Source organism: Otolemur garnettii, unplaced genomic scaffold (genome assembly GCF_000181295.1).
Source record: "Otolemur garnettii isolate 467f Iridium unplaced genomic scaffold, OtoGar3 scaffold00043, whole genome shotgun sequence".
Classification (NCBI taxonomy): Eukaryota; Metazoa; Chordata; class Mammalia; order Primates; family Galagidae; genus Otolemur; species Otolemur garnettii.
The window spans coordinates 9,007,711-9,013,710 of record NW_003852438.1 but is presented as its reverse complement, the minus strand read 5'-3'; the positions used below and the strand labels follow the sequence as shown (position 1 = coordinate 9,013,710).

At 43.5% G+C, this 6,000-nt stretch overlaps 1 protein-coding gene across 1 annotated transcript in view; it reads left to right on the top strand.

Moving 5' to 3' along the window:
- Positions 1-2,610: 2,610 nt before the first annotated feature.
- The window catches only part of TESPA1 (thymocyte expressed, positive selection associated 1), a 36,506-nt gene continuing 33,116 nt past the window's right edge, over positions 2,611-6,000 (top strand). Inside the window, exon 1 of the mRNA XM_012805496.2 lies at positions 2,611-2,674. The gene's annotated coding sequence lies outside the window, so the exon portion shown is untranslated. The remainder of the gene's footprint in view (positions 2,675-6,000) is intronic.

The following is a 6,000-nucleotide window of genomic DNA, read 5'->3' as shown; positions in this document are numbered from 1 at the left end:
CTGAGAAGTTTCTTTCTGTGTCTTACTGAACTCCTTGTTACTGCAATTTCAATCTAATTCTAACTTGGAAAAGTTCTCAAGGAGAAAGTCTTCCAGTGTCATTGCAAGTCCTCTCCTGGAGTCCACAGCTCCAACTATTGGGACTCCGTAGCCTCGATGAATTTTGCTCTCTGTGGGCATGAGTGCTTTCCTCGGAAGCTTAGAGGGAAGCTGGTGACATAAACTGCAGTGAGATAGACTGGGGTCAGCTGGGAGGGAAGATTTGCACAGTTGGACGGTCCCAGGCCAGATTAACTGGGAGACTCAAGCTGGATAATTACCTGTCAGAACTGGTTTTGGGGCTTCACATCTCAGAGAGGGATAGATGGATATGTTGATCACTCACTGACCTACATAACACTGGAGGCATCGATGTTCCTCCAGCAGCCCTTTTCTCAGTGGTAGCCAGGCTGAGCGTGCTACCACCTACATGTATTGGGGGGAGGGGGGAGAGGTGGAAAGGTCCTCTACACTGGGGCTCTCCCTTACTCCTGCTGCACAGCTGAGCTCACCACCAGGTGGAGAAAAGGTGGGTCCCCAGGGCAAGATAAGAGAGTTCCACAGAAGTGTCTCAACAAGATTGTGAGGGTTTAGAAGAGATATCGTGGGAAGTATTAGTGCCTCTACCACGACGACTGAGTAGAAAGTAAAGGAAACTTTCTGGACAGTGCCGGACAATGAGTAGGATAGGAGCTTGGAGGTCAGAGGCTTTCAACTTGTGTGTCCAAATTTCAGATTCAACAATTGCTCACTTGCGGGCTTAGAGACAAAGATCTGGTATAGTTCTCTTGCAGCGTGTAGCATGAGTGGGAAGAGAGGAAGGCAGGTGTATTGTCTATCTCTGAGAGTATTGTCAGAAATAAGGAGCTGAAGATAGAACAGAAGGATAGGAAGAGATCTAACACACACACGCTTCTTACTCACATGCACCCCAGGGAGTCTAGGAACTGTTTACAACTATACTGATAGCATAGTCTCATAACTCTCTGTTGGTTCTCTGAAAGTTAAGATTGAATCCTGCAATTAAGTGTCATGGAGCAGACGTGGAAGCTGAATACAGGCATTCTCAGTCTAAGGCAAGGGTCCTCAAACTTTTGAAACAGGGGGCCAGTTCACTGTCCCTCAGACCGTTGGAGGGCCAGACTGCGGGTTCCGGGAGGGGTCGGCTGCTAAGCAGGACAGGCAGTGGCGGCAAAAGCACCTGGCGGGCCAGATAAATGTCCTCAGTGGGCTACATGTGGCCTGCAGGCCATAGTTTGAGAAAAGCTGGTCTAAGGCTTGCGATTTGGATCCTAGTAGAGAATGAAAGCTTGCTGTGGGCTCCAGTAAGAGAACGAGATTAAGCATTTATTTCCACTTGACAACTGTTTTGTTTTCCACCTAAGAAACAAGACCAAAGTGGGTGTTCCAGTCCCACCGTACCCTGCCCTGCCTCACCCAGACCCAACGCAGAATGGCTTCAAGACAGGTTTGGGGCTGAGCGTAAAGTTTAACCAAATGAGTAGAGGGACAAGAAGAAGAGTTTGTGTAGATACTGAGAGAGAAAAGGGACAAAGAATTAAAAATAAATAAATAAATAAAGAGCACATAAGGGAAAGAGTTTCATTACCATGGAATAGAACTGAAGGATTAAAGATGTGACTTCACAGAGCTAAGTCAATGGTCAAGAAATCTCACTCTTCCTCCTATCGCCAGATGAAACCATCTATAAGCCAACCCAGATGAGCTGCTGTTTCTCATTCATGATGTCTTTATTGCCCTCCCAAATGAAAACATTTGATGTTTTCCAGTGTTGAGAACACAGGATCATTCTTTTCTAAATGCAGAACTTTAATATTTCCTGCAGCAGGTTACAAGCTGTCCATAAGGAGATGTAAAGAAGAAAGAGAAGGAGAAAAAAGAGATCTTAGATGGTCTTTCAGTATTTATTCAGGTAAACCTTTTTGTGAGAGGGAAGATAGGGAAAGGGCAGGGAAAAGGAATTCTGCTTATTAATTGGAATTTTTCTTGCTATTTCCGAATAACACCCTCCCTTTTTCCTGCAGTAGATGATAGAAGTTCCAGAATGCTCCCTTAGATGACTGAAGTCTTGGAATCCTTAAAGGTTCTACTCAGGATAATTTTTGTTCTGATGACCCTCCAGACTGCAGGGACATGAAAGGGGGGTGGAAACAAAGCAGGCGCTGCTTATCTATGAAAGAATGTGAGAGCAGTTACAGGTTGGGGTATGGAGAGTAGGGGACGGTCCACCTGGCTTGAGGTGGGGTTTGTCCAAGCTGCAAACTGAGAAATGTTAGTCATTGTGGGATTTCCCGCAGCCCTTTGCAATGGTGGCAAATGTGCATCTTGTCTGTGGATGCAGAAGGTCCCACAGGCCACAGGATGGAAACCCCGTTTCCTTTTTTTCTCCTCCCACGCTGGGTGTCACTCTCAGTCCCAGTTCTCAGGCACTGTTTGGGGCATAGGTACGATACGGACAGAAGAGAAGAGAGTGTGTCTGACACAATCGTACATGTCCCTGAGAAGAGGCCCAGAGCACTGGAGACAAACCTATGCTGGGCCTTGGAAACCAAGAGTGGCGAGAGGAAGGCTGTAGGATACAGAGGGAGGGAGCAACATCTGGGACCCCGAGCTTGTGAGTTTCCGTCCCATTTACAACCACTACGATTCTTTGTGACCCCAGACAAGTTTCTCTTTCTCTCCTCAACTACAAGACGAGTGTCCAAGATTAAATGATCTCTCTGATCCCTTTGGATATTAGACAAGAATGAAGGATTTTTTCATTGCTTAGCTTTCATCTGTTTTTAACAGCAACATCCCTCTTTCACCATCATTTTTCCTTCCTTATTCCTTCAGACATTCCAATTCTAGTGAACAGCTTAGACTGAGGGCCCATTAGCAGTAATTATACCTGTCATTTATTAAGCCCCTCCCTAATACATCGGGAAATTCATACACATTACCTACTGTTTTGACTACTGTTTTGCATAGGAAGAAACTTAGGTACAGAGATACAAGCAATTTTACCAAGGACAAATGTGCAGTAAATAGGCATAGCTGATTCCCAATAAGGCTTATTCAGATTCCAAGCCTGGGTTCTTTCTATGATTTTCCTTCTTATAAACTCTGGACTTTAAAGAAAAGGAAGCATTGACCATCCTTCCTGGACCCTTTAAGTACCTTAAGGTTATAGATTTTTCCCCATAGTGAAGTGTGTGTAACCAGAGATGACATTTGGCTCATACTTGTTAAAAGAGTAAACTATGTCTATAGTAAATTTTGACAAATATGCATTGTTCCCAGCCCTCTGAGTGCTTCTCACCAGTCCAACTCTCTCAGCTCTTCCCACAGGATTCCCCAGACGAGTCCCAAAAATTCAGTGCCTCACCAGCCACGCATGAACACGGCCCAGCCATGGCCGATTGCTCTGTGCTGCCTCATGACCATTGCTAAGTGCTCTCAGGGCCAAGCAATGGGAGCATAACAGGCAGGTTTTCTCATCTCAACTAGAACCCAGATGACCCTTGCCAAAAACCATTCTGTAAGTCTAAGGAAAGTTAAATAGCTCCATCATCACCTAGGTAGAGTCAAGAAGAAAAAGCATGCCAATAGCACAAACAAAGCAGCTCCTCCTTCACTGCAGTTGTCACAAAACCAAGTATGTATCACATGGGCCTTATGCCGTCTCTTTTCTAAACAACGCCTGTACGATGGGGAGTTTATAGAGCATGTAAAATTGAGAATTTACTAAAACAGTCTGTCCTTCTCTTTATCCCTGATTACCTTTACTGCTGACCCTTGGATGGCTCAGGCCATTTTCTTATTCTATTAGTCAGTGAAAAGACTAGAAAACATGAACTGAGATCAACTTGAGTTTAAATCTTAACACTCCAAAGTCCTAAATATGTAAATTTGGACAAGTCACATATCTCTTTGAGTGTCAGGAAACAATAATTAGTTCAAAAGTAGTTGCTGTGATTAAGTGGAGTAGTTTACGGGAAGGCTTTCTGCATAAATATGTAACTCTATACATATCCATTATTATGAGCACCTATCGTTCTGACTCACCCACATCAATGCATAGTAAATCTCTGCCTCCCTCAGCAGAGACCAGAAGTAGGTCATGTTCTCCGTGTACTAATAATTTTTTCTGCGACCACTGTGGCTACAGCTTCTGCTGATAATTTTTGTTGAGAGATACTCTTTTCACTGCTTTTAAACAACTCTCTAATCTTAAATCACTAGAGGACATTTTTCTCATCTAACTTGAATCCTGTCTGCTATAATTTCTGCTTTTAACCATAGCATCCTCAGAGCAAGGAGAATTCTCTCCTACTCTACTAGGTTGTAGTCAGATTCCAAAACTGTCTGTAGATTGTGGAGAAGGATTTAGGGAATAAACCACTAAAGAAGGGAAGAACAAAGGACAAAGAGCTGGAAATGGGAGCAGAGGTGTAAAGTAAGGCTTTGGGGCAATGTGAGCAAGAATTAATATAACCAGTGTGTGTGGAGAGGATGTTACATTAATAAGAAAATTGGAGGAAAAATATACACAGGTTGCAGACTTTCATCCCCATGAAGGATAGATTAAGTTATGGAATACAAACCGGCACCCAGAAAGATGGTGGCCAGATTCCAGAAGAAGCTTTTTATTAAGAAATAAATGAAAACTTGGAATGAAAAACTCTGAAAAAAAAATGTGTTAATGATAGAAGAATTTGATAGCTTAAACTACATAAATCCAGTGAGACTTGGGTGACCTCTATGTCCTACCAACAAAGAACTGGGGAGACTATGCCTCAAGCATTGTTCTTCTTCACTACGAGCTGTACAAAATAGGTACATCAGATCTAAGGCCACAAGGAGGGGAAGAGCACCTGTCCTATGCCACACAGTAGTCGGGGATAATAATCTCCAGCACCAACATGTTTCTTGCTCCTCTGCTGGCACAGGAGTATTCACTGAGCCGCTTCTATTGCAAAGCACGGTGCTGTGTCCTGTGATGGGTTCAAGGGAGAAGGTGCAAGGAGGGTCATGAAAACAGAGAGGTAGCTGTTTGCTTTCTTGTTGGATACGTGGTGGCATGTGTGATAGCTGCTAGAGATGGGTCAGAGAAAGGAGATGACCCGAGTAGGCCTTTACAGGGCAGATAGAATTCGTTTGGAAGGAAGATGGATGAAATTGGGTAAACTGAAGCAAGAATAAGATTCCAAGCGGTGCTGGGGGCCAATGAGCAATACCTAACTGGCTCCCTCTCACGTGGGTCCTTATCAGCCTCCCTTGTTCAGTCTCACCTCTTTCCTGGATCAGTGAAGCCTGCAAATCCAGGAACCCAAGATGTCTGTGTTAATCTAAAGGGCAATGTGCAAAGCGGGAAGTCACTCTGGAGACCACCACACCATCTCCTAATTTTTATGGTGAAAACTATTTAAATGCATATTCTTTTATAAGTACTATTCCCATACATATTTCAAACTCAGCTAAAACGTATAAAAATAGGTATAATGGCTGACACCTGTCATCCTAGCACTCTGGGAGGCCAAGGTGGATGGAGCTCAGCAGTTCAAGACCAACTTGGGCAAGAATGAGTCCTCATCTCTACTAAAAATAGAAAAATTAGCCAGACATTGTGGCAGGCACCTGTATTCCCCAGCTACTCAAGAGGCTGAGGCAGGATTGCTTGAACCCATGAGTTTGAGGTTGCTGTGAGCTAGGCTGACACCACAGCACTCTAGCCTGAGCAACAGAGTGACACTGTGTCTCAAAAAAAAAAAAAAAAAAAAAGATTAAAATAAAATAAAATGTATAAAAATAAATTCATAAACATTCATATTGAAGGTAAATTTACATAACATTGAATCCAACCAGTTCATTTCCTAAAGGATGAAACTGAGGCCCAGATTAAAAACCTATTGATTTGCCAAAAGTCAATTCACTGGACAAAAAGTTTGGAAAATACCC